General features: G+C 47.4%; 1 pseudogene; it reads left to right on the forward strand.

Annotated features, from left to right (window-relative positions):
* Positions 1-74: 74 nt before the first annotated feature.
* LOC131901953 (L-lactate dehydrogenase A chain-like) lies at positions 75-21016 on the forward strand (annotated as a pseudogene).
* Positions 21017-22759: the final 1743 nt, after the last annotated feature.

The raw sequence follows: 22759 nt of genomic DNA on the forward strand, positions 1-22759 counted from the left end.
CCCCGCCCAGCGCGCACACTACGTCTTGGCGTCACGCCCCTCCCCCTCCGGGGCCAGCCCCGCTCGCCTCCCGGATGCGGCCGCCCGTGGGCTCGCGCACGTTGGTCCCGCGCTGCGCGCTCTCGCCGTCCGCCCTGCCGCCGGCTGCCGGCGCCCCGGACAGTAGGCGGGCGACGCCCTTCTGCTCACCCCGACCACGTCTCTCTGAGTGACAGGTGGGGACGGCAGGAGCCACGCCCCGGGTGCAGCGCGTCCTGGGCTGGAGGACCCTGACTCCGGACTTGGCCGTCTACTCTCACCCCTTTGTTTCTCACGGTTCACCTGCTTGATTGTCAGCCCCCCTCCGGAGAGCCGAGCCAAGGCGGGGAGGCGTCCCCTCTCTGCTGCTCTCCGTCCTCAAAGAAGTATTTCAGCCCTTATCGATCTCTGAGAAATTCAGCGTTACTTTAATCCAGCCTGTGTGTTCCATTCTCCATTTCTTAATCAATCCGGTCAGACCCCCTCTGAATTTCTCATCTATTCAAGATTTGCTATCGATTCTTAGTTGAATAAACAGCTCCTTTTCCAGTCCCAATCCCATCCTCTCCTAGTTTATTTTTGGGGAGGATTTAGATCATTTCCTTAGAATACTAAGAAATGGGTGTGATGGATGCCAAAATGTCCATTCACCATCTGTTACTCAATCTAAATATATCACTTTTGATCCTTATTTCAGTGTGTCTAAATTAAAAACTAACCGAGGAGCCATATCTTTTCAAACCCCACTTGGCATCTTTGGTAACCCAGTAAATTTTTCCCAGTTAGAAACAGGCTGGGCAGTTTAAGATTCAGTATTTTTGACCACACATCTTTTTTTGTTTTGTTTTGTTTTTTGGGTTTCGAGACAGGGTTTCTCTGTGTAGCTTTGCGCCTTTCCTGGAACTCACTTTGTAGACCAGGCTGCCCTTGAACTCACAGAGATCCGCCTGCCTCTGCCTCCCGTGCTGGGATTAAAGGCGTGCGCCCAGCCAACCACACATCTTAAAGGAAGTAATTTCGGATATGATTTTCATTTATTGGAAGTTGAGAGCCATTATGTGTTCACCTTTAAATGCTACCTGAAGACTGCATGCAATATACGATAATCTACAGGACACTTTAAGCCTACGAAAAATGCAAGATTAGCTTTACAGTATAGATGGGGCAATGGCTGGGAGGAGTTTTGAGTTGTGCAAAATAACAATGGTCTTGCACTCTGTATAGCCGTCATGGTTCTCAGAGATTCAGTTTCTTTTTCTGTCTTCCTAGAAATTGGAAGGATGTCTATTCCTCACTAGGCCAATATTCATCTATTAAGAAAGAGATGCATCTATTGGACATCTCACTTGAATCTGTAAAGGCACCTTGTGCTGAACAGTTTTATGTCAACTTGACACAAGCTAGTCGTTTGAAAGGCAAGATCCCCAAGTAAGAAAATGCCTCCCCATAAGATCAGGGCTGTAGACAAGGCTGTAAGGCATTTTCTTAATTAATAATTGATGGTGGAGGGCTCAGCCCATTGTGGATGGTTCTATTCCTGGGCTGGTGGTCCTGGGTTCTATAAGAAAGCAGGCTGAGCAAGCCATGAGGACCAAGCCAGTAAGCAGCTCCCCTCCATGGCCTCTGCATCAGCTCCTGCCTCCAGGTTCCTGTCCTGTTTGAGTTCCTGTCCTGAAGTTCTTCACTGATGAACAATGATTGGAAGTGTAAACTGAGTAAGCCCTTTCCTCCCCCAACTTGTTTTTGGGTCATGTTTTTTTTGTTGCAGCAATAGAAACCATAACTAAGACATACCTGTAGCTCAAGTCTGCCTGAGATGGGATAGGGATTTATCTAAAACAAACAAAACTTACTCCTTTCATTCAACTATGGCCATGCCAGAAATCTGGGGTTCTTCCCAGACACTCTTCCTTCATCCACTTTCACTAAGTCCTATTTACTGTGCCCTCTAAACATCTCTCTGCTCTCTCAGCTGTAGACCAAAGGGCAATCACTTCGAGTTTGGCTGCCTCCCACAAGTGGAACGTGGAAAAATTCGGATGCCTAGGCTGCACCCTAATGAAGGTGGTTCTGGGTAGCTGTCTGTTTGTTAAACTCCAGATGATACAATGTACATTGGAAACAGAGAGCCAATGCTACACCTCACCATCTTTGGTTCCCAGGTGTATTTTGCGGCACTCTCCTAATTTCCCATTGTGATCCATTCAGCGTTGGTTCTAGACGTGGTTTGCTGTGTGCTGAACTTAGAGATGTTTGCCCCGAGGGTACAGCAGTGGAGCACACAGCCATTGTGTTTGTCCTAACAGAACTTACACGGAAGGGTGCAGCACGAGGGATAAGGAATGAATTTCCCAGAGTGAGATGGTTTCAGTGGGAATGCTCCCGAACGTTCATACGTCAGACTACCTGTCCCCAGTTGGAGGAACTGTTTGGGAAGGATTAAGAGATATGGCCTTGCTGGAGGAGGTGTGTCCTGGGCCGGGCTTTGAGCTTTCAAAAGCCTCCCTCCATCTCCAGTAGTTCTCTCTTTACCTGGTGATTGGGATCAAGATGTGATAGTTAGCTGTTCTTGCCATCACCCCCTACTCTACCCTCATGGACTATAACCCTCTGAAACCATACACCCAATTGATTTAAATCCTCAAGAGAAACTAGGAGGAAAAAAATCGTGTTTTCTTTTGTAAATTGCCTTGCTTATGGTGTTTTGTCCTCATAGCAATAGGAACATAACCAGGACACAAAGTAACAGAATAAAAAGTATCAAGGCCAATAATGTATTTTGTTCTCTCAAACTCAACTCAACTCTTCTGCTGTTGGAATGGAGCTGGGTTCTGCAAGGCAAGAAGGAAAGGACATGGAGGATGCTTGAGGACCAGCAGGTGGGAGGTCCTGGCAAGAAAAACCTGTCCAGGTTCAAGGCAATAGAGACTGAAACATAGTGAGTGAGAGGAAGGGCTTAGATGGGAGAGGTAGGGACTCTGGAGCCAGATGACAAATGCCTTGAAGGATGTGGTAAGGGGATGCTAAATGATTAGTATGCATAATACATTTTGTAAAAGTAAACAGCATCTGTTTGGATTTGAAACCTATCTCTGGCTGTTCTATGGATCAAACTATGGCGACTAACACTAGAACCAGGAAGACTAGTTAAAAGACCGTCGAAGGGATCCAATAAAGAAGCCACAGTTCTAAGGAGGCTGAGACTGTGGGAACAGAAATGGATGGTTTGCATATTTGTCTTGGGGTATAATTGGTAAGGCCTGCATGGAATGCAATAAAAACGGGGAATGAGAGAGAAGAGTGGGATTAAATAATAGCTACTCCTTATTGGGTACATCCTACATGACAAGCCCTGCCCTGTTTTATTAGCATTAAGCCATTTAATTATCACAAGGCCCCAAAGATAGGTGTTGATATTAACAACAGATTAACAAATGAGAGTCTGAGGCTCGAGATTAAGTAATTCGGTCAGTTCCGTAACTGGTAGTAACAGGGCTGAGGTGTTGTAGCCCATTGGGCTGTCTGGCTCCAGAGCTGGCACCGTCTGCCACATACCAATCCCAAGCCCCTTCACCAGAATCACAGCCTAGGTGACATTTTCCTCAGCTAATTCCTGAAGTACCTCCTGCCTCCCTTCTTCTCTGCCTTCTGTCTCCTTCCTACCCTCACTTTCTTTGTAGGGCCACCTAACATTGTACGTGTTACTCTGTCTATGATTCTCCCTCCCCTCTCCTCTGCCTAGCTCCGTCTACCAGCCTTCACTGGGCCTCACTGTGTAAGTTAAGCCTATCTGGTTACACAGCAACCCTGTGCTTATCTCTAATTTTCCACAGAAGGCACTACGTTATTACTTTTCTAATTTTACACAGAAAGCACTACGTTATTACTTTCAGGTCTTTACACTACACTTTGGTGCCAGGCACCAGGGAAAGAAGAAGGAAGCCAAGAGGCTTAGCTGTGGACATGAGACACACACCCAGAGAGACACAAAGCCTCATCTCATCCCTGCCCTCAAGCCATTGTAAACTTGGCAGAGAAATGACACACAGAAAATCACTCCAGCAAGGCGTGGGAGCACACACCTTTAATCCTAGCACTCTGGAGGCCAAGGCAGGTGGATTCAGTGACTTTGAGGCCGGCCTGGTCTACAGCTAGAGGCCCTGTCTCTAGTGAAAACACAACAAAGAAAATCGCTCTAACCTGGTGTGGTGGCAAACTGCAATCCCGCAGTGGGGAGGCTGGAGCTGAGGTGGGAGGATTGTGCGTTTGAGACCAGCCTAGGCTATGTAGCAAGTTCAAGCCCCTCCTGGGCTGTATAATAAGACCCTATCTCAAAAACAAAGTAATTAGCTCATTTAAAGGGACAGTTTAATACTAGGGCCAAAAATATGTTTTAATAACATTATAGAAACATTAATTCTGTCTAAGGTTACTAGAGGCCAAGAAGCTTGATTTTAGCTGAGGACGACCTTGAACTTCTGACTTCTACTTGCTGTGGGATTATAGGCATGGACTAGTCTTATGCTGGAGATTGAACTAAGGACTTTTACATCTCATGTAAGCACTTTACCAAATGAGCCACATCCCCAGCCTCAAGAAGCTTGGTCTTAGGGTTGTTTCCTGAGGCAGGGGGATGGGAAATGCACTCAGGAATGGCAGACAACTCAGGCTTGATTCTCCATTGGCATTAACAGGACACAAAGAGGTTGTCTTGGGCCTTTGCTTTCCAGAAAGACATGGGAGACTCTTGGTTGGCACAACTGATCACTGCCACACGCCTTTTCACGCTTGCTGTGTTTCCACCTAGCTACTTTCCAGATTGACTCAACAGTCTTCCCATCAGAGCCTAGACATTTCTTCTTATCCAGTTCCCTCCTTGTTCTTATCTGTGAAGTTGCAGAGTTTCCGGTCTAGCTATGGGACCCTGGGAAAGTTGGGAAATTTCTGTAAGTCACAGTGCCAAGACCAATGTCAGCCTGTAAAGGTTGTGGCCTAAATTACTGGAGAGGTGCCATGGATACCGACCATGCTGCTAGTGGTCCGTGTATGTGCATCACAGTGGCTCTGCTTAGTGTGCCCAGCTATAAAATGGGGACAGAAATCCCTACCCTATTGGGCCGTTCTCAGGACTAAATGAGTAATGGATCAAGGCTAGGCACACAGTACACCATCAGTAAGTGTTAGCTACAGTTACAGGTCAAGGGAAACTCACCAGGATAGGGATATTCCAAATAGCAGTTTTAAAAATAGAATCTCCATGTCCCTGCTTGAGCTGTTCTCTTGTTAGGATTATACAGGGAACCTGGCAAGGAGAGGCCTTTTCTTTCCCAAATGGAGAACAGGTCCCTTGATAGAAAAGTCCTTCCGGTAGCTAAGGCCGAGCTGCTCAGATTTCCCCTCACCTGTCCCTCATGGCCCACCTTCACCACAGGACTCGTTTGTAAGGCCGGCCCTAGGTGCTCCTTCCTGCTGGGGTGGTGGTGGGTGCCCCGTGAAGGACTACTTAAACAATATGCAGGGCAGCATTTCTCAAAGAGAAGGGTTAGCATCACCTGGGCGTGCTTATTAAAATTCATCCCTGGGTCTCTCTCAGAGTAGCAGAGTCACTGTTGATGGGGCCGGAGTCCTGGGATCTAGTATTTAACAAGCTCTCTGGGTAATTCATCCCACATGTCTGGAAACCACAGCCTAAGAGCTTCGTTATGGCAATGCTCAATTTCAGGAAGTTGTCTTACAATCGATTTCTCATTGGGCCTTTCACAGAGTGCTGGGAGAAGGGGTTTCCTTTTCATGGGACCCACTGCATGCAGTCTCTTTATGGCCCTATACTCGTTGTTCGGAGACTCTCACATTTTCTTGATGGAGACTAGATTTTCAGGTCACTGCTCCCAATTTCTTATCCCATCTTTCTTAATTATTTTCCCTGTTTGATTATAGGCAAGCTCACCCCGTGTTGGTGACCTCAAAGTAGAGCAGGTTAGACTTACCCGATACTGGATGGGATGAGTTTGGCTCACTAGGTTCATAGCAGTGTTGCTGTAGGGGAAGCATGCCTGGGCTTGATGAGCAATGAATGAGAGTGACCATGTGTCCCAGTTTGCTCAGGACAGCCATGGATTATGCCTGTTGCGGAAGCTTACTTGAGCATTGCTGTGGGGACAGCATGCCAGGGGACTGAGAGTGACCATGTGTCCCAGTTTGCTCAGGACATGCCTGTTGCAGAGGCTTGCTTGTTAACAATATGTTCTTTCATTTTCACAGAGTCCTGGATTGGACAATAGGAAAATCTCACAATCATCTTGGTAATGAGTGTCACTTTAGGCTACAGTCCCAATGCCTTAGCCCTGGGCTGTGCCTAGACCACCCAATCCCTGCCCTCTCCAGCTCCCAATCTCCTGCGTGGCTCCTTCCTCTCAGATGCCCTTAGTGAATCCACTTTGGCTTGGGAGTGGTTTTTTTTTCCCGTTGGTATATGATTTTATGCCTACATGAAGCATGTGTAAGAAATGGTGATGGAATTTGTTGTTATATTTTGCCTCTCTGACAATGTCTGAAAAATATTTTTCTTTGTTTTTAACACCTGTCATGGTCATTTCCCTTGTTTATAATTATGTGTTTTCCTCTTGCGGGTCCCTGATTGTGGAACTGACACTTTGTCCCTTGGCTTAGAGAAAGCCTAGATCCATGTGCATGGTCTACTTTCAGCCCGTGTAAAGATGTGACAGGAGAGTCATTATGTGCTTAACACATGTTCACAGTAAGTCCTCTGTTCCCATTTCTTTCCCAATTTGAGATGATTTGGGCTGAATTATTTGCGTCTGTAATTCATCTGCTATCATTTTTGAACCAAGAAGGATATCTTATTGAGTGTATACATACTGACAAACCAGTACTGTTAATTGTATAAGCAAACAGGGTTATATTCCAATGCATAGAAGCATAAAGTCCTCGCTTACAAAATATAATCTCAACAAATGGGTAGCACTCCAGCGTTGGCTTTAGCATTCAGCTGCAGTGCTGTCTAGAGTGGAAATATTCCCAACAAAAGCAAACAAGCAGGGGTGGACTGGCTTTCAGACAGGAACATTTTCAGATATGACCCAGAACCCCGACACAAAGTCCTGTGATCAGGGCACTCCGTCCTGGGGTTGCATAGCCCAAGTACACAGCATTCAGTGTTCTCAGTGCAGTGCTGTGCTGTTGGAGGAAAAGGAGAGGAGAGGGCATGGGTGGAGAATTCTGATGTGAGAATGCAGTCCACACAATATCAACTACCTGTGAACAATGTCTTTGCAAGAAGCATGTGACCTGTAACAGCCCTGGGAGACTGGTCTTCCCACTGCCCCCCGATAATGCTGTGGGGGCCGTGGGACTGGTACCCTGGGCTGTGAGGCTAATGGAAAGCTGAATAAAGAAGTTTATTGTGACCAGGGTAGTGGCACATGCCTTTAATTGAAGCACATGGGAGGCAGAAGTAGGCTGATCTAACATGAGCTTAAGGCCAACGTGGTCCACATAGGAGTTCCAGGCCAGCCAGGGCTGTATAGTGAGACCTGTCTCAAAACAAAACAAAAGACCCATGCGCAGTTAGATTCTTAGAGCCTTTCCAGTCAAAGGGATGAAACTGTTAATACTGGGGGATGGATGACCTTACATTATGGTTCCTTAGGTTCATTCCTTCATCTTTATATTGACAGTGATGAGCTACCTTCTTCATAGTCTCTGTGAAGTTTAGGTAAACTAATAACACAAACACTAAGCTTTAAGCATAATGCCTAAAATTTAGGAATAGCTGAGAGGCTGTTGCTGTTAGCAACCATGTTATTTTAAAATGAGTGGTTATTAGATCTAGCGGCTTTCGTTTGAAGATAGTGTGTCACAGAAAGTTTTTATAGAAGAAAGAAAACTTTATTCCTCCCAGTATTATCTTTTCAGAAGTGCTATCTCTGTTTTTTAATTTCCTTTCAAATCCTGTTCAATATTTTTGCGGGGATCTCAACACTGAAACGGTAGGAAGATAAAGATATTTGAAGAAGGAGAAAGCAGTGGAGGAAGGCTACAAAGCACAGAATAGCTGCTGCTGAGCTGGACAGACGGATTTTACAATGTCCATCCCCACGCACATCCACTCTGTTCAGTAGAACTGTCGCTTTAGCTGTCCATAAGCTAGCCAGGAAACTCACTTGCAATTACCAAAACCAATTCTGTTTCTAGTATGGTTCCAATTTTTAAAATCCCGTCTATTTTTGCCAGGGGAATCCCATTAAAAATGTGTTAGAGGAAGGCATATTTAGATAGTTATTTCCTAGTAAATGTGGTCAGAAGTCCAAAGGGCTAATTGAAAGTCTAAGGGATGTAAAAGATAGCAAGAGGTGGCATGTAAGAGCTTGAGTACATTGGCTGATAGATATTTGGAGCTAGAGGTCAGGGTGGGGCATTTAGCACCCTTTGTTAAGTTGACAAAAGAACACCACAAGTTTGGAGCAGAACTGACTTTGCCAACCCAGCATTCCTATCAGCAATCAAAGAAAATATGATTCTCAAATGGTTGGACAGGCATCCAGGGAGAGAAGTAGCTAAAGTCAATTTCGAATTGTTTCCAGGACTTTAATATCCTGCGATAAAAAGCAACACTTTGTACAATGTATCCCAAGGACAGGAAGGGAGATGGAACCCAGAGCTGCAATGTTTTCACAGCTTTGTTCAAATCAAAACCTCCCCACAAAAGCTCAAAATGCTGTAGATGTTGCCAGTCAGAGGAGGGTGCTCAGCCCAGGTTCTGTGTCATGTCGGGTCCGTGTATTACACGACCTCCTTTGAATTACCTTTCCTGTGATCAGTGTTGAGTACAAGAGGAGTCATCCCGTAGCGAGCATCTTGGGATTCCGAAACTGTGCCGTCTGTTTTCAAATGTGTGGATTTAGATGGTTGAAGTGGATGCTTGCTCACAGAGAAGTGTCTTTTGTCTCCACCTTAATTGTCCGCTGGCTATAGACCCAGCAGGAAAACAAGTGTGGATATTTGGTTTTCATTTGATGTGAACAATGGATCTCTTGAGAGGGTAACTAACGTTTTGAAGACTCTGGTAATCTGGAGGAGAGTGGAGAGTCCTTTCATTCTCCCCTCTAACCCTGATACTAACTGAAGACCCCTGTTCCTACCTCACCCCAACCTAATGGGGAGTTATTATTTCCTGATTAGGAGTATGGGTTTTGCACAAGGAAGAATTTGTGACCTTTGAAGCCTAAATATATGTATATATGTATGTGTGTGTGTGTGTGTGTGTGTGTGTGTGTGTGTGTGTGTGTAAATTTGCAGGAAGCAGGATTTAAAGCAAGTGATCAGAACCTTTTAAGAAGACATTTTGCCAAAAAATGATGGGAAATTGGATCAAAGGATTCATCTTTAAAATAAAATCATAGAAGGGGTAATGTAGCCGGGCGGTGGTGGCGCACGCCTTTAATCCCAGCACTCGGGAGGCAGAGCCAGGCGGATCTCTGTGAGTTCGAGGCCAGCCTGGTCTCCAAAGCGAGTTCCAGGAAAGGCACAAAGCTACACAGAGAAACCCTGTCTCGAAAAACCAAAAAAAAAAAAAAAAAAAAAGAAGGGGTAATGTGCTTGTACTAAAGTCAGGAAGTTTATAAGGCTAAAAGGTCTTAGCAGAGTTCAACGTTGAGATCCTCCAAAGAGATGAGCATATATAGTGGTTCTGGATCTTTCTGTTTGGGGCCTGCTAATCTGGCCCTCTGTCTGAGCGGGCCAGTCCCATGGTCTTGGACTCTGGTCTGGTCGTGTCATCTCTCACTCATTTTCTTTCAATAACTGACCTCAGGACAAGATGTTTCAACTTCGTCAGCATCCTGGAACTTGGTTCTAGTTCATTGGTCCTTGACAGCAGCAAACCTTCAGCTTGAGTTACAAACCCATTCATACCCAGAGTCCTCAAGTTCAGCCTGTGTTGACTGGATCAAATTCCATGATGAAGATCCCATAATGCAGATCTCATCCCATAATGTAGAGATCACATGTAGCCCAACTCAATTAGATGACAGAGTTTTCTAATTATTTCTACTAACATACATATCCATGTATTATACACATATAGAATTCTGAATAGCTCATAATTTTAATAGTCTTAAAACATTTCCTTAATTTCTTCTTCCTTCTTTCTCTTCTCCCTTTCTAATTCATTTAACTAGAAAGATCAGGCTACAAGAGAAAATAAACCAGAAATAGTCCGTGTCTGAACAATCACATAATTCATAATGAAAACTGGAGTTGGGTGCTTGGCCTGCTGCTAATCAGTATTCTGCAAACCCAAAGCTCTTAGAGCAACTGTAATTTTACGACTTACTGACCCACTTCTAGCCCGGACTCCATCACCCTGCTCTTCACAGTCTACCCTCATTCCTTTTTCATCCTACTCTGTTAGTCATGACAATTACCATCCGATTGCCTTTTCTGTTCTTGCTCCTAAGCTTCAGGAAAATGATGATTTAATTCTCTTTCGATGTATGCCACTGCCACTGAACCTCAGAGAAGCAACCCCATTATTCATTTCTTGTTTCCAAAATACAGTTCCTGCCATAGCTAGTCAGAGTATCTCCCACATATCTGTCTTTAAAACCTACACGCTATTCCACAAGTTCCAGTTGAGAATCAATAATATTCTATGCACTGTGTTAGGCAGCATGGATTACAAAAGAGAACAAAACGTATCTAAGCCCTGCCTTGCTATCTAGCTTTCTGTTACTCTAACAAAATGCCAGAAATAATCAACTTATAAAGAGGAAAGATGTATTTTGGCTGACAGTTTTGGAGAGTCTCTAAAACTTGATTGATTGACCTTGTTGCTTTGGACACACAGCAAGGCAGTGCATCCTGGAAGGAGCATGTGGTAGAGCATGATGGCTCACTTTATGGCCAAGAATGAAACAGAAAGGAAGATACGATATGAAGGGGCCAAAGTCCCACCTCCTCCTTTGCATCTCAGCACCTCCCACCAAGCCCCACATCTCAAAGATCCTACCACTTTCCAACAGCACCATCCTGGGGCCAAGCCTTTAACACGGAACCTTGGGGACATTTATCCACATCAGAGCACTGCTCTCACGGATCTTACAGTCTAGTGAGGGAAATGGAGGGAGCCCTCAACTTCTGATCGACTGAGGTGACTTAGTGATGGAGAAGCATCCATCACCTCATCCACCCTCTCACCATGCTGCATCCCTCTGTCTCCCTTCAGAAGTGCTATCCTCCCTCCTGTTTCAGAAAAGCTGGTCTTATTTTCTCCTCATCAGTCCTTGAATTCATTCCCTCCTCTCTGTTCTTACTCCTTATGGTTCTCAGTTTTATTATTCTGAAGTAACTCATACTTTATTTTTACCCTCAAAACAGTCTGCAAGGTACACAAACAGTACCCTCTTCCATCAAAGAAATCCTGAGTATATTGGGTGCATTTTCAAGTTTTGTTTTGGCAGTTTCTTTGAGGATCATTTCATACTTTTATCCCTTTGAAATTTGTGTCTAACCCCAAATGATCAGGGTGGGAGCCAACAGACTGATGTCCTTGGATCTGGATTACACATTCTTCTGAATGGTTTCTCAGAAATTATATCAGCTTTGCTTCTCTTTAAGTGATTTTATTTGGATTGTCTTCTAGGTACTTTCTGCTGGGCTGGGAAAAGTCCCACACGTCCAGGTTTGCTTTCTGTTACTCATCTCAGCCTAGCTACAAAATGTAAAGAAATGCTGCTTTCCTCTTGTGATCTATTAAAATTGTGCCAATAAGGAAGAGAGTTTTAGGATCTGGGAATCTTTATAAAATACCCACTAGATCTCACTTTATTACGGTCATAAGCTGGGGGACCTGGACAAGTTGGCCCAGTGGTACTAGTGTCCTTTTTTGTCTTTTCAAATGAGTATTAGATAGTCCTCCTGGGAAAACATGGTTCCTCTTTTTAAACTAATACAAAAAGGGCACATAAATGCGGAGGCTCCAGGAGAGCCTGGGTTCTTCTGATCTACTATTGCTCTTCAAGGCAACGTTTTCCTTCAGAGACTCAGTGTGAGCAAGGCCCCAACATATCACTGTCTGAGGTGTTGACATAATCTGACATGGGGTGGTTGTCGGAATTTCTGAAGAAATCCATCCTGGCAAACAGGCAGGCATTACAAGCAGTTGAGGTCTCTCCTGTGCCAAGGGAGAGTCTGGATGCCCGTTCTGTGGTGAGAGAGGCTGTCTCTGCTCTTAAGAGAGGTGGGATAGGAGGGGAGTTGGTATCTGTCCCAGGCACAGTGCGCCCCTTGGACACAGGAGAGGCTTCGTTTTGACCTCACTTTCTGTCATGTGTCAAGTATCCCAGTTGTATAGTCTCAACCTGGCTCATAAGTGGACTTTCCTAGAGCCCCAAAGTACTTAGAATTTCTTTTTCTTTGTTTTCTTCCAAAATCTTTAATTTTTTTGGCTTTTTGAGACAGGGTTTCTCGGTGTAACACTCCTGGCTATCCTGGAACTCACTGTGTAGACCAGACTGGCCTTGAACTCACAGAGATCTGCCTGCCTCTGCCTCTGCCTCTCAAGTGCTGGGACTAAAGGTGTGTGCCACCACTGCCCAGCTCTTTAATACTTTCTTGATGGTGTGGTGGTACATGCCTGCAATCACAGGAGGATGAGGCTTTTTTTTTTCAGATTTATTTATTTATTATTTATTTTTCAGATTTTTGTATTTTTATTATGTAGATGTGTGTATGTCTGTGTACAGATAGGTAAGTGTCCAGAAGTGCAGGTGCCCTCAGAGGTCAGAAGAGGTCAGATTCCCTGGAGCTGACATCATAGGTAGCTATGAGATGTCTGCCATGGATGCTGGGAACTAATTTAGGTTCTCTGCAAGAACACTACACACTCTTAACCACTGAGCCATCTCTCTAGCTGTTAGGAGTTTTGGTGTGGAAGCAGGCTCACGTGAGTAGGAGGGTGTTGTTGGGGCTGATAAAGCTATGGAGAGTAATTAAAGCAAACTTGTCAGGGACAGATGACAGTGGGAATCATGAAGTACAAGGGACAGAGGATTTTAGTTACTTTAATGTGTTTCTACATGTGAAGCGTCCACTGCAGTGCTCTTGGGACAGTGGGTAGGAAAGAGCTTAGAGAAATTGGCGTTAGCGTTTCAAGATGGCAGGCGGTTACACCAGTCTTAGACCAGGGAAGGTCTTTGAGTCTCTGGAAGCAAGTCACAACCCCTTAAAAGTAGTTTTCTATGAAACAGGTGAGGGTGTCACAGGAAATCAGGACTTCCCGATGACGCAGTGGTAGGACAGAGGGTTCCAGTTAGGATCTGGGGATGTATGTGGGAATCTATGGATCTCAGTTTGGGGTGGAAACTCACCAGAAAGTTTGGCTACATCACCATGATTTTAGAGCTCTTCCTTAAGGCAGAAGGCCAGTGTGACTAATTCCAGATCCTTCCAGAGCTGCTCCAGATACTGTCTTACAGCGGCCACAGAAGAGAGGCAGAACAGTTCATAGGTACCAGAGTGTCCGTCTATCCAGAGGAGCTGGCACTAAGCAAAACTGGGAGCAAAGGTTGACAGTGAGTAACTGAAATAACCAGTCAAAGCTCAGACACACACTCGAGCATCCATGCACACAGACACACACACAGACACACACTCACAGACATACACTCACAGACACACACTCACAGACACACACACAGACACACACTCACACACACAGACACTCACAGACACACACTCACAGACACATACTCACAGACACACACTCACAGACACACTCACACACACAGACACACACAGACACACACACAGACACACACTCACAGACACACAGACAGACAGGCAGGCAGGCAGAAAAACAGACACACACGCTCCTGGCTAGTGAGGCCACAACACACAATCAAGGCATTAGCAAGGTAACCACCATATTTTTTGGGAACCAGACATCAGAGATAGTCACTAGAGCTAAGGGGTCACTAGAGCTAAGGGGTCACTAGAGCTAAGGGGTCACTAGAGCTAAGGGGTCACTAGAGCTAAGGGGTCACTAGAGCTGAGGGGTCACTAGAGCTAAGGGGTCACTAGAGCTAAGGGGTCACAGTGCTAAGGGGTCACAGTGCTAAGGGGTCACTAGAACTAAGGAGTCACTAGAGCTAAGGGGTCACTAGAGCTAAGGGGTCACTAGAGCTAGGGGGTCACTAGAGCTAGGGGGTCACTAGAGCTAAGGGGGTGCAAAAGTTTCTGTTTACAGCAAGGTGCAAAGACGTCCTGCTTACAAAGTCAGATTTGGGCGGGGCAGGTGACTAGATGAACACCAAAAGAAACAAGAAAAGATTTGAAAGAAAAAGTAGAAAGTCCCATTTGGCTCCAAACACACTGTTTTCATAGTTACAAAAGGCCTGACTTGGCAGTCATTCATAAGAAAGAGGGCCTGCGATTTGGTGGATCATAAGCTCAAAAATGAGTGACCTGTGACACAGTATCGAAGAAACAGGCCATGAAGTCTTAAACTGTGTGAGCAAAGCATGGTGTCCAGATGAGCTGAGTCAGCGGTGCACAGGCTTTCGTTTAAACAGATTTTAAAGATGGACATAAACCAGGCGCATGCCTGTAATCTTAGCTCTTTTGAGGGGCTCAGCTTGGAGAATTGTGAGTGCAGAGCCATCCTCTGCTACATAGTGAGTCCCAGGCTAGCCTTGGCTAGAGAGTGAGACCCTGTCTCCCCTCAAAACAAGAGAGGAACTGGATAGATGTTCCAGTGGGTAAAAGCACTTGCTGTCCAAGCATGAGGACATGCCGAGTTCAAATCCCCAGGACACACACATGACCGTAACCCCAGGGGGCAGAGACAGGATGGTCACTGTGGCCTAGCTGCAGGCTCTCTAAGATACCCTGTCTCAAAGGAGTAAGGCCAAGAGCGGAAGAGCAGGACACCGGATGTCCTTCTCTGGTCTCTGCATGTGCCCGCACAGACACGTATAAACCATAGTCTCCACCCCCGCCCACACACGGGGCTTGGGAGCATGAATCTTGAGAAAGATAAATAGGTCATAGAAAAATCTAGCAACTATGTCACCAGATATGTGGTCAAAGAACTGGTTGTGCTTGGCTGAGAGAGAAAAGACCGGGGCAGAAATAAACTATCTTGCTGCACAAAGGATCGTGTGATGAGAGAGGATTTATAGTTATCCCGAGGGCGAACTGAGACCTAGACTTGAGCTCAATGAAAAGCAGGCATTTTAGAGAATCAGGCCTGAAGGACAGCACAATATCCCTACACCCACGAGCCAGTTTAGAGAGGCTTTGTAAGGAACCCCAATTGTGTGGGACTTGTGGGGAGCACTGGGGAGGTAGACTAGGCGAGGTGGAGACTTGGGTCAGATGGCCTGCAAAGTAGAATGATTCCGTCAAACAGTGCTCCTCCCGCTCCTCGTCCCCAGTCTCTCCAACTTCTCTGCCACTTCAACCTTTCTGCCTCTGAAGATTTGTTTGCTTGTTTGTTTGAGATCGGATCTCACTACGTAGCCCTCGCTGGTCTGGAACTCTCTATGTAGACCAGGCTGGCCTGAAACTCACAGAGATCTGCCACGCTCTGCCTCCTGAGTGGGGGGTTGAACGTGGGAGGCTTCGTGCCTGGACTTTTCTATTCTTAAGGGAATAATCACCATTTGGTCCTTTTGTTTTTGCTGATAATAGACTGTTAATATTTTTACCTGCTCAGCATCTTGGTATTTAGAAATAGGATCTTGGGCCAGTGAGAGGGCTCAGTAGTTACAGGGGCTTGCTACCAAGCCTGTCAACCTGAGTTCAATACCTGGAACACACATGACAGGAGAGAACTGACTCTCCCAAGTTGTCCTCTGACTTCCATGAGAGTGCCGTGGCACACACACACCCATACAATAAACAAATGTAAAATAATAAAGATACCGATAATAGACAGGACCCTGATTCTCTGGAGAAATCACCATCACCCTTTCTCTCTTTTGGTCTTTAGATTAAATTTGTCACACAGAGGAATGAACATGTATCACTTGCCTGGCTTCCACGTGCTTCTTCACACATTGGTTATTCCTCAGGCATTCAAGTGACCCAAACAGACCAGTAGGAATTAGTTCAAAGATCTGCACTGTAGCTGTTAGAAAAAGTTGGGGCCATTTATTTGTAAGCTGTAGTTGTTAGAAGCCAGTATGTTGAAAGAATCTGAAAGAAAATGAAGTCAACCCAAGTTGAAAGTGAATGTGGGGAATGGAGAGAGATTATTTTGATGACACATGCCAATAAATTTCCCCCTTTGATTTAGATCTCTGTCCTTTCAGTTTCAAAATTTCTCAATCCTTGGCTTCTCAGCCTTTTGAAATTTGACCCTCCGCATGTTCTCTCTCCACAGCCCTGTCACTTGCTGTACAGCTGGAGCCCAGGGAGCCAGATGACTGCAAGGCCCTCAGCCTAGCCTTCTGAAGACCGACATGCCTTCCAACATGCTTTTAGGGAACATGTCACTCCTAAATGCTTTTGTCCCTGAGGCTTCTTTTCACACTGCTCTGTCCACGGTGTGTCCATTTTCCTAGTTGTAGGATTTGGATCCTGGTAGTAAGCTATGCTTACTAAGCCCTTCCCATACAAGCTAAGTGCTGGCCACTCAGAGCCCACATTCACAGCTCCTACCATACCGGACTTAGAGGTTCAGGAGACAACTGTAGGCAGACTTTTCTTTGGACTGCCAGCTCACAAAAGATGACATAGAGACTTATTATTAATTATTAAAGCTCGGCCTATAGCTTAGGCTTGTACCACTAGCTCTTATAACTAAAATTAATCCTTTTCTATTCATCTATGTGTTGCTACATGACTCGTGGCTTTTACCTCTCCTCCTTCATGTCTGTTCCCTCTGCCTCTGCTGGCAACTTCTCCTTTCTTCTTCCCAGAGCTCTCTCTGTCCAGGAGTCCCTGCTGTACCTCCTGCCTAGCTATTGGCCGTTTAGCTTTTTATTAAGCCAATCACAGTGACACATCTTCACACAGTGTAAAGGAATATTCCACAACAGAGAACACTGAGTAATGGAGTTGTATCCTAGAACACGGATCCTTGGGAAGATCAAGGATCTTCACACAGCTGCTGCTCTGAAGATTGAGCTTGCATCATGGAGAAAACCATTCTTGTGTTAGGCTGCATTCTGTCACTAGAATGAAATGCTGGAGACAACTAACTTATGCAAAACGTTGTTTGGGTTTTGTATTTTCAAGGTTTTGGTCTGTGTTTGGTTTAGCCTTATTGCTTTGAACCTGTAACGAGACAACATGTTTTAGAGGGGGCAAACCATTCTCCTCATGGCTAGAGAACAAGAGTAAAGAAGATGCTGAGACCCTATTGCCCTTCAAAGGCTTACCTCATACAATCTAAAGACCCTCAGTCAGGTCCCCTCTTAGAGGGGCTATAACTTCCCAACAGCACCAGCATAGGCCCAAACCTTTGATACACAGGCCTTCAGGGAACATTTAAGGTCCCAACGCTTCGGTTCTGCTCCTAGTCACACTTTCCTACTGTAACCTTATTTAGAACAGAAAAAAGAGATGCAGGACAAAATCCACAAGGAGCAAATAGAGCAAAAGGGTCTCTTTTATCACCCTGTTCCTTGGTCCCCATCCAACAGCCCCATCCCAAGACATTAATCAGTTTCTTATGTCCCACCCCAAAGCAAGTCTGTGCACACCCAAGAACGGTGTGTGTGTGTGTGTGTGTGTCCTCCCCGGCCCTGCTTTTCTCAACACAGAGCTGGCCTTTGCACCTCTTTCTCCACTCAGGAATAGTCCCCGGAAGTTGAGTGTTACTGGCATGTGTCTGTGGTTACTGGCATTTGGGAGGCAGAGACAGAGGAATCAGAAGTTAAAGGTCATTCTTGGCTACATAGTGAGCTTGAGGTCAGTCTGGGTTACAAGAAATATTATCTATATAGATACTAAAAAGAAAGGAAAGATAATATCCTGGAGAAAATATTCTTTTTAATAGAACAGTGAGAAACCTATTACTTTAAAAATCTTCTTTTGCCTGGAGCCGCTGTCATGGCACCGTGCCACTGGGTGCCTGAGGCCACCCCTTGTGCACCTGAGGCCACCCCTTGTGCACCTGAGGCCACCCCTTGTGCACCTGAGGCCGCCCCTTGTGCACCTGAGGCCACCCCTTGTGCACCTGAGGCCACCCCTTGTGCACCTGAGGCCACCCCTTGTGCACCTGAGGCCACCCCTTGCGCACCTGAGGCCACCCCTTGCACACCTGAGGCCACCCCTTGTGCACCTGAGGCCACCCTGTGCACCTGAGGCCACCCCTTGTGCACCTGAGGCCACCCCTTGTACACCTGAGGCCACCCCTTGTGCACCTGAGGCCACCCTGTGCACCTGAGGCCACCTTGTGCACCTGAGGCCACCCCTTGTACACCTGAGGCCACCCCTTGTGCACCTGAGGCCACCTTGTGCACCTGAGGCCACCCCTTGTGCACCTGAGGCCACCCCTTGTGCACCTGAGGCCACCCTGTGCACCTGAGGCCACCCCTTGTGCACCTGAGGCCACCCCTTGTACATCTGTGGCCACCCCTTGTGCACCTGAGGCCACCCCTTGTGCACCTGTGGCCACCCCTTGTGCACCTGAGGCCACCCTGTGCACCTGAGGCCACCCCTTGTGCACCTGAGGCCACCCTGTGCACCTGAGGCCACCCCTTGTGCACCTGAGGCCACCTTGTGCACCTGAGGCCACCCCTTGTGCACCTGAGGCCACCCCTTGTACACCTGAGGCCACCCCTTGTGCACCTGAGGCCACCCTGTGCACCTGAGGCCACCTTGTGCACCTGAGGCCACCCCTTGTACACCTGAGGCCACCCCTTGTGCACCTGAGGCCACCTTGTGCACCTGAGGCCACCCCTTGTGCACCTGAGGCCACCCCTTGTGCACCTGAGGCCACCCTGTGCACCTGAGGCCGCCCCTTGTGCACCTGAGGCCACCCCTTGTACACCTGTGGCCACCCCTTGTGCACCTGAGGCCACCCCTTGTGCACCTGTGGCCACCCCTTGTGCACCTGAGGCCACCCTGTGCACCTGAGGCCACCCTGTGCACCTGAGGCCACCCCTTGTGCACCTGAGGCCACCCCTTGTGCACCTGAGGCCGCCCCTTGTGCACCTGAGGCCACCCTGTGCACCTGAGGCCACCCCTTGTGCACCTGAGGCCACCCTGTGCACCTGAGGCCACCCCTTGTGCACCTGAGGCCACCCCTTGTACACCTGAGGCCACCCCTTGTGCACCTGAGGCCACCCTGTGCACCTGAGGCCACCCCTTGTGCACCTGTGGCCACCCCTTGTGCACCTGAGGCCGCCCCTTGTGCACCTGAGGCCACCCTGTGCACCTGAGGCCACCCCTTGTGCACCTGAGGCCACCCTGTGCACCTGAGGCCACCCCTTGTGCACCTGAGGCCACCCCTTGTACACCTGAGGCCACCCCTTGTGCACCTGAGGCCACCCTGTGCACCTGAGGCCACCTTGTGCACCTGAGGCCACCCCTTGTACACCTGAGGCCACCCCTTGTGCACCTGAGGCCACCTTGTGCACCTGAGGCCACCCCTTGTGCACCTGAGGCCACCCCTTGTGCACCTGAGGCCACCCTGTGCACCTGAGGCCACCCCTTGTGCACCTGAGGCCACCCCTTGTACACCTGTGGCCACCCCTTGTGCACCTGAGGCCACCCCTTGTGCACCTGTGGCCACCCCTTGTGCACCTGAGGCCACCCTGTGCACCTGAGGCCACCCCTTGTGCACCTGAGGCCACCCTGTGCACCTGAGGCCACCCCTTGTGCACCTGTGGCCACCCCTTGTGCACCTGAGGCCGCCCCTTGTGCACCTGAGGCCGCCCCTTGTGCACCTGAGGCCGCCCCTTGTGCACCTGAGGCCACCCTGTGCACCTGAGGCCACCCCTTGTGCACCTGAGGCCACCTTGTGCACCTGAGGCCACCCCTTGTGCACCTGAGGCCACCCCTTGTGCACCTGAGGCCACCCCTCAAGGACCAGCTGATTGTGATTCTTCTTAAGGAAGAGCAGGCCCCCACAACAAGACTGCAGCTGTTGGGGTGGGTGCTGTTGGCATGGCTTGTGGCATCAGTGTCTTGATGAAGGACTTGGCAGGTGAGCTTGCCCTTGTTGATGTCAAGCAAGACAAACTGAAGGGAGAGATGAAGGATCTCCAGCATTGCAGCCTTTTCCTTAGAATGCCAAAAAATGTCTCTGGCAAAGGCTGTAGTGTGACTGCGAGTTCCAGGCTGGCCATTGCCACAGCAGGAGCCCACCAGCAGGAGGGAGGGAGCCGGCTCAACGTGGTCCAGGGAAACGTGACCATCGTCAGCTTCATTGCTCCCAACAGTGTGAAGTACAGTCCAAACTGCGAGCTGCTTGTTGCTTCAAACACAGGGGCTATCTTAGCCTCTGTGGCTTGGAAGCTAAGTGGCTTTCCTAAAAACTGAGTTCTTGGAAGTGGCTGCGATCTGGATTCAGCTCCATTCCATTACCTGGTGGGAGAAAGACTGGAAGTTCACCCACTGAGCTATCGGGGAGCATGGGGGCTCCGGTGTGCCTGTGTGGCGTGGTATAAATGTTGCTGGCGTCTCCCTGAAGAATCTCGGCCTAAGCACTAAGCACTGACCCAGACAAAGAGCAGTGGGAAGAGGCTCACAAACAGATGGTTGACAACGCCTAGGAGGCGCTAAGGGAGGATCCTGGGCCGTCGGCCTCTCTGTGGCAGACTTGGCCCAGAGCGAAATGAAGAATCTTAGGAGAACATCTCCCATTTCCACCATGATTAAGGTTCTCGATGGAATAAAGGATGACACCTTCCTCGGTGTCCCCTGTATTCTGGGACAAAATGGGATTGTAGATGTTGTGAAGGTGACTCTGACTCCTGAGGAGGAGGCCCGCTTGAAGAAGAGAGCTGTAGTTCTAAGTCATTGAACTCACGATGTAGCCCAGGCTAGTCTCAGACTTGCAGCGGTCATCCTGCTTCAGCCTCCCAAGGATTGGGATTACCAGTGTTTGCCCTCAAGCCTGACTTTTGTCTTACTGTTTCTATGAACGAGAAAAGAAAACTCAATAACAAATGGGAAATACACACGTCTAATAAACATGTTAAAAGTTCAGCCTCAGCCATGTGTAGTAGTGTGCACCTGTAATCCAGCGCTCTGGAGACTAAGGCAGGAGGATAGCAAATATCCTGGGCTACCTGAGTACCAACAAACAAACAAACAAACAAACAACAACAAAACAGTTCAAGGCAACTGCTTATGGAGTGGCAGCTGTGTAACCAGGTTAAGCCTGCCTGACGGACGTTCTGAGGAAGCCGTAAAAACATAGTTCTTCTTCCTTTTTTTTGGATACTTGCCTGTGCCTGCTTTCCCAGGACTCTGGGCTTTCTTACTCTTATCTCTGAATCGACTTCCTTGTTTGTTTTGAGACAAGTTCTCACTATGTAGCCCTACATAGGCTAACTCACTACGTAGACCAGGCTAGTCTACATAGATCCGCCTGCCTCTGCCTCCCAAGTGCTGGGATTAGATGTGACCAGCACCAGCCACCTGCCTTGGTTGTGCGATTGCACACAGAATTCCCACCCCAACTCAGAAAGGCCAGGCCTTCTCTCCCCCACGCTCCTTCCTCCAGGCAGTTGCCGAGATTGACAGTGCCTGACCTGCTGCTTTCCTTTTTTAATTATAATTAAATTATCCTTGAGATTATTTGTTTAGATTACATCTTTTATTCCAGAAAATCATGCCATGTTGGCAACGGGTGCAAACTAATGGATGCTTTCAGAAAGAAGTTCCTAGCAGCAAGAGACTTAAGGTTTTCAAATCTTGGTCCGGTAATGGCACTTCTAGGAGTCCATCCTATGGGCGTAACCTTCAAAACAGACCAAGATTAATGCACACAGATAAGTACTGTTTCAGCTGGCGAACTTGAAAGCCTCTTTGAAAAGCTATTTGAAAGCTATTGTTTTCTAAGTAAGGCATGTTGTGTTTCACCAGGAAGGCCACAGGAAAACTGTTTCAAACTATATCGACAAGGGAAAATGTGTACATTATATTAAAAGCAGGATACAAAACTTCTTATGCAGCGAGATTACAACTCCATAAATACATGAAAAAAATAGAAATATGTTAAAGCACCGCACAAAAGACCACCACTCACATATGCAAAAGCATTTATTTCTTGCATTAATCATTAATCAAGAATTCCTGCATGCAGGGGTCACCCACACAATAAAATGGCGACCACCCCCAGAGAAGCTCACAGGCTCCTTTTATAGACAACCAGAAGGGGATTAGGTCATCCTAAACGTGACTGGCCAATCAAGCAGCAGCCACATTAATATGTTTCTGATTGGCTGGGACTGTAAGTGCTGAATCATGCCTGGCATGCAATATCTCCCTCACCTGCCTTATTAGAAACCAAAACTGAAACAGAAATGTAGACTTACACAGAAACTGAAACTCAGGCCTAGCAGAGGCTGGATGGAGCCTAGAGGTGCTCCTGTGGCTTCTCAGTGTTTAAAGAGGTTACACTTGTTGTCTCCTATCCTTACCTGTCTATTATTTCTCCAGTTTTATACTGCTCCTGTTCTTTGTGATCTAAGAAGAATCCTGCACAAAACACACAAGCAGACTGTCACCTCCAGGCTGTGGGGCTAGCTTGGATGATAAA

Source organism: Peromyscus eremicus, unplaced genomic scaffold (assembly GCF_949786415.1).
Source record: "Peromyscus eremicus unplaced genomic scaffold, PerEre_H2_v1 PerEre#2#unplaced_722, whole genome shotgun sequence".
Lineage (NCBI taxonomy): Eukaryota > Metazoa > Chordata > Mammalia > Rodentia > Cricetidae > Peromyscus > Peromyscus eremicus.